At 49.7% G+C, this 10,883-nt stretch overlaps 1 protein-coding gene across 11 annotated transcripts in view; it reads left to right on the top strand.

Moving 5' to 3' along the window:
* Positions 1-6,234: 6,234 nt before the first annotated feature.
* The window catches only part of NRXN2 (neurexin 2), a 1,698,261-nt gene continuing 1,693,612 nt past the window's right edge, over positions 6,235-10,883 (top strand). For all 11 annotated transcript variants that reach the window (XM_069207993.1, XM_069207988.1, XM_069207998.1 and 8 more), the window contains exon 1: positions 6,235-6,367. The gene's annotated coding sequence lies outside the window, so the exon portion shown is untranslated. The remainder of the gene's footprint in view (positions 6,368-10,883) is intronic.

Below are 10,883 nucleotides of genomic sequence, written 5' to 3'. Positions count from 1 at the left end.
TGACCCTCTTCTTGCTCATCGCCTTCACCTCCCATCATGATTGGAGCTGGTTCCTCTCCCACCACCACTTGCAGCAATTTTCAAAGGTGCTTCTCCCATCGGGTTGTGTGATGTTTTTTTCATATGGGCCGTTTGGCTTCCAGTACCATAGTGTGAACCAGGCTGACCTCGACTGACACTTGTGTGGCAAATGGAGCATAATGCAATGTTATCCTCCTGCTCTCGTAAAGAAGTCCCAAACTGGGAGAAGAATTTTTTAGTGAGCCACTGGTGCCACTGCCAATGCACGAAGAACTGGAGGTAGGCGGGTGTATTGAGGATGGCCTCTCTGTAGTGCACACTTCGACTGAAGTAGTGATGGTTGCAGGTCTCAGCGGGGACCTTATAAATATGAAGGCTGATGCTGGTGGTGATACCAGTGCCATATCCCTCATAGCAGGTTAAATAGGAGGGATAATATTGGTGTCCTCTGAGCCAGTTTCCATGACAGTGACTGGCTCATCCTCCTTAATCCCTTCCATAATTGTAAGGCTTTCAGAAACTTTCCTTTTCATTTGTCTCTCATGGTGGGTCGCGGACTCATTCGGGGTGCAGTCCCAGTCCAGATCACTCGAAGAGTTTGCAATAGTGAAAGAATGAATGCCTGATGAGGAAAAAGAGAGGAACGGAATAAGGAAAGAAATATCCAAGTATTTGCGAGTTTGAAAGAGGAGGTAGCAAGAGGGAAATAAAAAAGAGGTAGAGGAGTAGATATAAACAGTTGAAAGAAAGAGGGAAACTGTTAATGTGTGGATTTTAAGAGCTGGGAAGAGAAAAGCGGGACGAAAGAAAACATTGAAAGTAAACAGAGTAAAGGAAAGAAGAGAAAGAGATAGGTGAAACAGATGCTCCCAAATAAAGATGGCAGCTTAGAATACATTTAATTGGCTCCCCCATGTCCTCAAACAGAAGTCAGAGTGTGGAACAGCAGGGGGTGTATTTGCAGAGTTGCAATAAAGCAATATTGGGGCACTTCATATCAGGATTCGGGGTACAGACAGAGCTGTGTCCCAACCCAGTGCTGGAATAACAGAAAGGCAGCAGGTGAGAAATGAGATACGGAGCGCTGTGTAATTCCTGGTATTGGAATAATGGGGCGCTGCAGGTTAGAGTTGAGGTGCACTGACAGAGTTGTATGTGGGCTGCAGCACTGGAATAGTAACAGGCACACAAGGTCAGAAGTGAGGTATGTTAATGGAGCTATGTGTGGAACCTATCATTGGCGTGCCAGTGTTGCTGAGTGTTAGCCTGGAGGTGCCCTGTTGAAGCTATGAGTCGGGCCCAGTATGCGAGTGGCATTGCCTCTGAACCACAGAAGCAAGGAGTCCCGAAGGGCGCGTGTGTGTGTGACCCTTAGTATTGAGAAGAAATGTGCATTGAAAGTTAGAATTAATGGATCCTGGCGGAGCTGTGGGGGTTCCCATCAACAGTGGCATTGGATTTTAGACTTGAGGTGCACTGACTGAGCTGTGTTTTGCTCTTTTGGGTCCAGTATTGGTTTGGCAGTGGGACTGAATATTAGAACTGAGCTGATGTAATAGAACTGTATGTGAGCGGGATCCCAATATAGGAAAGTAAGTGACCTCGCCAGGGTAGAACTGAGGTCCACTGATGAAGCTGCGTCCAAGGTCCTAGTACTGGAACAGCAAAGTGTACTGACTGTAAGAACTGAGGTGCTCTGGCAGGCAGAGTGTGTGAGGTTCCTGGCACTGGCACGGCTGAGGGGCTTGGAGTGTGTGAACTGAGGTGTACTGACTGAAGCTGCACCCGAGGTCCCAGTGCTGGAGCAGCAGAGTGTACTGACTGTAAGAACGGAGGTGCTCTGGCAGGCAGTGTGTGTGAGGTTCCTGGCACTGGCACGGCTGAGGGACTTGGAGTGTGTGAACTGAGGTGTACTGACTGAAGCTGCACCCGAGGTCCCAGTGCTGGAGCAGCAGAGTGTACTGACTGTAAGAACAGAAGTGATATGGCAGGCATAGTGTTTGAGGTTCCTGGCACTGGCAGGCTGAGGGGCTTGGAGTGTGTGAACTGAGGTGCACTGAAGGAGCTGCGCCCAAGGTGCCAGTACTGGAGTAGCAGAGTGTACTAACTGCAAGAACTGAGGTGGTCTGGCAGGCAGCATGTGTCGGGTTCCTGGCACGGCTGAGGGGCTTGGAGGGTGTGAACTGCCGTGCACTGATGGAGCTGCACCCAAGGTCCCAGAACTGGAGCAGCAGAGTCTACTGAATGCAAGAACTGGGGTACTATGGCAGACAGCGTGTGTGGGGTTACTGGCACTGCTGAGGGTTTAGAGTGTGTGAACTGAGGTGCACTGATGGAGCTGCGAGTGGGATCCCAGTATGGATCAAAAGTGGGCACAGTCTCTAAGGATTGCGGGGCTCTGGTAGAGCTGTGTGCCTATGCTATAAGCAATTGATCCTCCGCCCTTGCTCTCAGCACACAAACAGGCACACTTGGTAAAGAAAATCCAAGCAAAGGAAGGGCAGAAGCCAGGCAGTTGAGAGAGGGTACAGAGAGCCCACAAAGACCAAATGTGACCAAGATAACAGCCTGATTTATAGCCTTGTTTACAGCTAAGCTCAGTGGAAGAATGCTCTGCAAATGAAAAGGAAAGCTTCCCTGGCAGGAGGACGAAACAACGTAAATAAAAGTCCCCTACAGACCAGATAAACAGGACAAAGCATAATTAGACAGTAGTTGGTCCCTGCTCCCACACAGAAGGAGGGACAAGGCAGCATGACTGACCACTAGCAAGCAAGGATTTTTTAAATGACACTAAAACTAACAAATAAAATAGCTGGAAGCCCACAGAAAAATTATACTTAAAAGTATACAAGACGTTGTACGCTTACGCATGACATAAAAATCAAATAAAAGTACAAATAAATACTGATGTATGGCCTCTAACAAACAAACACCCCTATACAAAAGATTTTCAACTTACTTGTGACATCACAAAAACAGAGGGCTTCAGAGATCTTGAGTAATGTAATGCAGCACAAATCACTGGATTACATTACTCTGCAGCAGGGAGGCGTTCCATGGGTGTTGTGTGTGTGTGTTCCCATGCAACATTCATGGATTTTGATGCATTCCCAGATGTACAAGAACTTCTAAACCTGGAAATGCGCCAAAAAGATATGCCTCCACAGAAGATGCATAACGAGGAGAAATATTTTTTTTCTATTTCTCTGTGTAACTGCATTCTGCAGCACACATAGAAAGAAGAAACAGCCTCTTAGGATTGTTTTGGGGGAAGGAAGGTGTCCCTTTCTGTACAAATACAATCCTGCATGCAACGCAGGCACCAATGCACCATAGTGCAAGGTTGCCTGCATTGGTGCTAGGCGGCTAGAAGGGTACCAGCACGGGGGAAGGACAAAAATGGGCAATATTGGATAAATATGGTACATTCCTGCCCTTTCCCTGTGACGCACGGCAGCACACCAAGGTGACTTACTGTGCTGCCCTGCGCCACAAAAGCCCATGAATATGGGCCAAAGTCTTTAAATTCCAAAGGCATATATGCAGCAGGAATTGCAGACAGAGAGTGATCCTTCCACCTCCAAATCTGAGTGAAAAGTGACAAGGATTTGGATAAAGCACTGGGAGGAGGCTACTGTACAGAAAGAGAAAGTTGGAGTCTCTCGGGCACTTCCTGTTGAAAAAAAAGAAAAGAAAAGAAAAAATGTTTTTAGCACTAAAAAAACAACCTGAACGGTCCATTGGAGTATAAAAACGCATTTCCGTGTAGATTTAGCTGCTTCTTCAGTAGAAAATCTGCTTGAGAAATAGCTGCTGCTGCTTGGACTCGTCAGCATCACGAAAATGGTGTGCCAGAAGGCTCAGTAGTGACCAGAGGCCGTGCGAGTGGGCAGCAAATCTATTCACCATTACAACTTTCCCAGCTTGTATATGGCATGAACTCGGCCCTAGGGCATTGATGGGCTTTACATGAACACTATTTACTTGACACAAGGTCAAATTCATTTTTTAAAGCTCCATTTTTCATTTCTTAAATAGTGAATTTTAATAAATCGCTATTTAAGAAATACAAAATGGGATGTATGAAAATTTGTAGTCAGTAATAGCGATTTCTTAAGATACGCAATTGCTATTAGCGAATCGCAATTTGTGAATGGGACTCCATTCATCCCTATGGGCCTGTAGGCACATAGGTGCGAATGGTTTTGCATTACCTAATTTGCTAATTCCTGTTAGGAATTCGCAAATTAGGTACTGGAAAGTCCAGGGTGCTGGGGGCCTAAAGCCCCCTTTGATGCACCCCAAAAAAATATTTGTGGACATGTAAAGCGTACACATGCCCAAGGGGCATGTGTGAGCTACAGGCCATTTTTAAAAATACATTTGTAATGCATGTTTAAAAATTGCGCATGCTTACCACCAAACTTGAGTTTGCTGTAACTGCATTTCCTAAATGCCAAATTCACGTTTAGGAAATGCACGATACATGTGAATAGGTAATCGCAAATAGGTTCCCTAATAAAGGGAATCGCAAATTGCGATTCCCTAATCGGAGTCGCAATTTTAAGGAACCGCTATTTTAGCGATTCCTTAAAATTGCACTGTGAATTCCTTTCATAAATCATGAAAGGCGATTTTGTATTTGCAAACGGTGGAATTTTGCGATTCGCACCATTTGCGAAAGCAAAATCCTTTGATACATCCAGCCCTAAGTGATTTGCCCAGAATCACACAATGTTGAGCCAACACCAGGACTTGAATCTGGTTTCCCTATTCCAAAGTCAGCAGCTATGGCCTTAACACCCCACCCCCTTTACCACACCCACTTCTCACACACATCCCTGACCTGTTAACCCAGCACTACCTTTGTCTAATCAGCTCCTCCATTCCACCACTACTCAGGCTCTCATACGCACCCTTTCCCAGAGCTCCCCCATCCAACAATATCCACCACCGGCATCCGGCCTCACGTTTCCCTCACTCCACTCCCAGTCCCAGCACTACATGCAGAGAGCCGCCTGCCTTCACCTGTCCCTACCCCTGCTAGAGCAGAACTGAAAATCAGTAACCACCCTTACCCAATCGTTCCCCGCATGTGCAACGCTGCATTAATTACCCCGTCACTTGTTGCACTAGCACCTCTGCCCTTCAACTCCCACTCCCCCTCCTCACGCTCTCCATTCCTTCATCACCCATCCCGGTCGACGCTCCCCCGCGCCATTAGGCACGTCATTTCAGCCCCTAAACCGCTCCCCGCCTATCCTTCCATTACAGCGCTACTTGCACCCTAGCAGGCCCTACCCTTCCATCACAGCTTTGGCTGGAGTACCATTCCCCACAGTTCTCATTAATTTAGCATAAATTAAAGCTTGTTATTTCGGTGCTTGGAAACGGCCAGTCTGAATATTAAGCGCTATTTACAAACACACTTTTCCAGAACCACTACCACTCTAGCAGTCCCCTACAAGCTCCACATCCTTCCCGAGTCCCGACCAACACTGCTTGCACTTCAAGAGACTCCGCACAACGCGATCTCAGCTGCCTGTACCCTTAAAGATACCGTCCGGGCAACCCCAGCCTAGCATCGTCTGCAGTCCGGCAGGCCCCACATACTCATTAGCTCTATCGTTCTGGCATTGACGGCTTCCCCGAAGCAAATCCAAAGCCCCCACCGAATACCATTACATCCTGAATCAGCCTCCGCGATTCACCCTTTCAGAAATCACCCTGTAAGTACCGCCTGCCCTGCCCATAATTAGTGACCCTGATAGCTGCCCCCCCCCCCTCCACACACGCACTCACACACACAACCACCACACACACCAAAGTTAGATAGGCTCAAAAGGCCTTGGGAGGGACGCACCAGATCCCAGACCCGCTTCGCCTTTCAGGTAGTAAACCGATACAGACATCCCTGCAACCAAGGGTCTCACAGGGCTGGTGCCCCCTCTGCCAACCAGACTCCATGTTAGTAAGTTAGTTTCCAGGGAAGTAATATCTCACAGACACCATCCATCCTTCTATGTAGCAGAGCGCTGGGGGTACTCGGTCCATGGACCTGTCATTGGAACTGGTCCAATGGGGGGGAGACGCTGAGCCCATGGCCAGTCTGTGTCCTAGCCTGAGAGAGCTGGGCCCGCCCCGTTTAGTGCTCAGCCACTCGGAGGCCGCCGGGGGAGTGGCCAAGCTCTGGTGCTGATGCTGAGCCTCAGTGTGACGGGATGCAGGAGATGGAGCAACATCAGCAGTCGCTGCGGGCCCTGTGACTGCTCCAGCATCCTACCCTTCGGCCTTCAGCACAACGCAGGAGGGAAAAAGGGCACCTGACCGTCCTCGTACCCAGGTATTGTACCCTTACCACGCTGATCATGGGGATGTGGGAAAAGGGAGATAGGTGTCACGCAGAGATGTGAGATGCAGCTGTGTTCAGCCCTCTCACCACAACAAGGACAAATCCCGAGGAGGGCATAGCCAGCTCCTCGTTTATTGTGTGATTTGTAGAGGTTTTTTGTTGATAGACGATGGCGTGCCTAGAGATTGTTTTAGGCTCTGGGACGGGAGTGCGGATGCGGCAGAGGTGATGCCGGAGGTCTGGAACGGCTGTGTCAGTCTGGATTGTGGTTGAGGGGACGAGGAGTGACAGCCCATCCGTCCTGTGCACCTGCTCCAGGAGGGAGCCATTATCTGGAAACGGAGTGAGACAGGGGTGGAGTGCAGTTCCGTGGGGTGGGTGAGTCATTAGTTGGGCGGAAGATGCTATAGCCCCTCCATGAGGGTACCTAGTTTATGGGGCGCCTTGGAATGGCCATGGTGCAGTTGAGGGTTACTGTGGTGATGATTTGTGGGCGAGGTGGTGGTGGTTTACCCTGGCGGTACCCTCCGGATCTCGAGTGATGAATCTGCCCGAAAGGCATGTTCGCCTGCTACACTGTGGTCCATTATCCAGCAGGTTATTGTTGTGTTTATGGGGGCTTTGCAAAATACCCTAAACCTGGCGAGGGTGGAGGCACGGGCTGCCAACCCAATGGTGCATTTGGACACTTAGCGATGGGGGGGGGGGGTTCAGGGGCCTTCTGGATCTGTGGAGGAGGAGGGCGGGAAAGTATGCGCCCCCAAACCACCACCACCTTGCCCCCCGCACTATGGGGGCACCGTAGCATAGAAGCTGCACGGTGTGGGCGTCAGTGCTAATGGCGGAAGGGTATCGCTGTAGCACGCCCCCTAGTCCTCGGGGCGCATGAGAGAGAGCGCACCTCTCAACCTGTGCACCTGGTACATATGTGCAAGAATCATATGGCAGCTGTAGTAGCGCGGGGCGGCGGAAGCAGTCGAGGTGATGGCGGCGGTGGGGTAATTGTTTGGAGGATGGGTGAGGTCCGCTTGCTTCATGTGCAGCTCTGTGTTCCCGGGTGCTTTTCACTCACCCCTGTGTATTCTTTCCATCCACGCGGCAGTTGGCTGTGGGCGAGCGTTGTCTGGAGACTTGGCGGTGGATGGTTGTCAGCGCTGGAGCGCGTTGCCGGGAGGGGGGCGGGGACACAGGTGTAAGATGCAGGATTCTTGTGCTTCCACCCGCCAGCCTCTCTGTTCTCTGCAAGATCGCGCTGCTGAACTTTGCGTGCTAGATAACAGACTATGGAATATGTCCGCCACTTGGTACAGCTCGACGCGTGAGCTGCATGACTTCTGAGCGCTCGCAGGCACTTTGAACACAGCACGGTTCATCCAAGGTGCGCCCATGCAAGGCAAGGGGTGGACGTGCCGTCCTGCTCTCCGGGGTACGATGTACCAAATGGCTTTGTTGGCCTTCCAATACATTATTTCAATGTCGATATATTTCTTTGTTTTACGCGTTCTTCGATGCGCCCTGGTGTGACTGCGAGATGGCAAGCAGGCGCTCTATCAACAAACGAAATGTGAAATGTATGTGCCGTGACCAGCGATGTGGCGCTCCTCTTCACAGCAGCACAGAATGGGCTCGGTGCCCAGAGTTTTGTGTTAGCTATAGCGGTGCACTGGGGGGCTCGACGCTATGAGCAGTGTGACTCGCGGCATTTACGCCTTTTTTAATACTCATTTAATAGTGTTTGTTTATGCGCCACCTACCATACACAAGTCCTCGCAGACAGTCGGAATATGGACTATATTACGTCTTTTTTAGGGGACTGGCTTTCCGTTGCGCGCTCTTCCGCCCTAGGTCTGTGAAACGATGGGTGTCATATGCGCGCTCTCGCACACAAAGGCACAAACACAACCACACGTGCAAACACAAGCACAAACACGTGTTTGGACCGACCGTAGGAGGGCGTCGGGCAGGTATGGATCGTATCCCCTTATATATGGCCTGGGGTTAAATTATGAACTAGATCATGCGCGGGAATAATCCGAATAAACCGGACATCTCTCGGGAGAGAAGGAAAAGAGTATGTGCGAAATGGGATCTTTTGATGTAAATCCATGCTGCTCTACAGCGACGCATCGTTGTTCCCTGGACATAAATCCCATTTCCCAGATAAAAGCGCGTCCATTTGCTAGACGAATAGATCCCAGGTGACCTTTCAAATTGTTTTTGAATAATAACTGGGCAATGTGTTTCTAGTAGCCGGTGTCCGCTGGTCCAAGGGTCTCAGTGCACCCTGAGAGCCATTACTGTGTGTAGCTAGTCGTGCTTGCGCTGGGCTCCCAGTGCGCTATCACACGCTACGGCGAGTGACGCGAGTAGGCGCCTGCCCGGCGTCCCAGCGCACCCTGGGAGACAATGGCTGGTGGCTGTTGGCCCTGAGGTCCCCGTGCACTCGAGAGGTCATGGTAGGTTAAGGGGTGGCTGCTGACCCTGTGGCCGCAGTGCACTCTCTGTGTCAACGGCCCAATTACAAAAAAAAGAAAACAGCCATAATTGAGATACATTGACTTTCTGAGGCCTCGGGCCCCGGTGCCACTCCACCCGCTGCACTATCGATACTACGCTGAGCACGAGCTCGCAGTGCACCCCGTGCGGCCCTGGTGTTATGGGGGGGCTGCTGGTCCGGGTCGCAGCGCATCCCCGGGTCCTCTGGCGTGTTATGCGGGTAGTCGCTCGCTGGGCCCTCGCTCGCTGGCCCCTCGACAAACCCGGGGGTGCTATGGTGGTGGCCCCGGGCTTCCTGTGCGCCCTACGGGCCTCTGGCTTATTCTAGGGGTGGAGTGGCCATGCAGGACCGAGTCCGATTTTTTCACTGCGTTTGCTCCGGTGGGGTCGGTCGACAGAAGCGTTGCCAGGGGCTGCACACTGGTCTTCTTGAGTCAGATAAATAGCTCGGTGTAACGTGCGCCTGCTGCACAGATCTGTGGGAAGGGTTCCGTATCTGCTAAGATTACCCAGCAGGACAATGCGCCGCGTGCTGAGATCTCCGTGTACATTGCGGGACATATGTTCCAATCTCATTAATGTAGCTCAACTGGCCAGTGCACTCGTTTGCTATACTTGTTTATTTTGAGGTTCGTAAATCCTGGGTTCCGATCCAATTAAGGTAGGTCAGTTTACACGGCGTAAATAACCTAAAGGCCAAGTGTCTCAGCGTGACGATACCTGAAGGGTTAATGTACCAGCAGAGGAGATCAATGTGTTATGCGCAAATGTAAAGGGTCTGGAGTAATCTAAAAGGTAACTAATCTAAGAGGTTTAATGCACTTTGTATTTGTGTGTAACCCACAGTGGCACAGGCGTCCACCTTAGTGAAATAGCTAAGAGGATGATACACCTGCTTAAGCGATTTGGCTGTTATTGACAGGACACTAGTTACATTCCTCAGGATGGTGAATGCACCAGTTGCAGAGCTATGCGAATAAAATACAGGGCGCGGGCCCCCGTCGCAACAAACGAGATTTGTGAGTTAATACGCCAGTTCCGTAAATAACCTGCATCTGGCAGATTCCACTCTAGTAACATTTTTCTGTTTTTTTTAAGTGCCTGTCGCACGGCTTTCAGTGTAATGTGCATCGAACTGGGCTCGGTCAACGTATTATAGCTACTGGGTTTAATTCACATGATGAGCTTCCTCACGGGCCACATGTTACAGTACCAGTCCGATAGCTGAGTGGGTGAATACACCTGTTGCAGAGATATTTAATCTAGCTAACTCACAAGTTAAAGGTTCATCCTAGTAAGATAGCTGAGTGGGTAAATACACGTTGCAAGGATATTTAATCTAGCTAACTCACAAGTTACAGGTTCATCCTAGTAAAATAGCTGAGTGGGTAAATACACGTTGCAAGGATATTTAATCTAGCTAACTCACAAGTTACAGGTTCATCCTAGTAAGATAGCTGAGTGGGTAAATACACGTTGCAAAGATATTTAATCTAGCTAACAGGTTCTCAGTAAGATAGTTGAGTGGGTGAGTGCACCTGTTGCAAAGGTATTTAATTTAGCTAACCAACAAGTCACAGGTTCATCCCAGTAAGATAGCTGAGTGGGAAAATACCCTTGTTGCAAAGATATTTAGACTACCCAACTCTGAAGTTACTTGTTCATCCCAGTAAGATAGTTGAGTGTGTAAATGCACCTGGTGCAGAGATCTTTAAGCTGACCCACTGGTTACAGATTCCTCCCAGTTAGATAGCCAAGTGGGTAAATGCGCCTGTGGCCGATGTCTTTAAGCCACACTACAGACCACAAAACACAATGCCAGTAAGACAGCAGATAGGTTAAATTGACCTGTTTCAGAGATCTTTAAGCTAACCCCTATATTACAAGTTCCATTGCCAGTAAATTAGCTGAGAGGTAAATACACTTTTGCATTACCCTGTGTGTAACTCACACGTCGGGGTAACGGTCCCAGTGAGGATGCTCAGGGAGCTACGATTTGCACTGCAGAGCT

Source organism: Pleurodeles waltl, chromosome 9 (assembly GCF_031143425.1).
Source record: "Pleurodeles waltl isolate 20211129_DDA chromosome 9, aPleWal1.hap1.20221129, whole genome shotgun sequence".
Classification (NCBI taxonomy): Eukaryota; Metazoa; Chordata; class Amphibia; order Caudata; family Salamandridae; genus Pleurodeles; species Pleurodeles waltl.
Note: the sequence above shows the minus strand (reverse complement) of the source record. Positions and strands in the feature narration are given on the sequence as shown.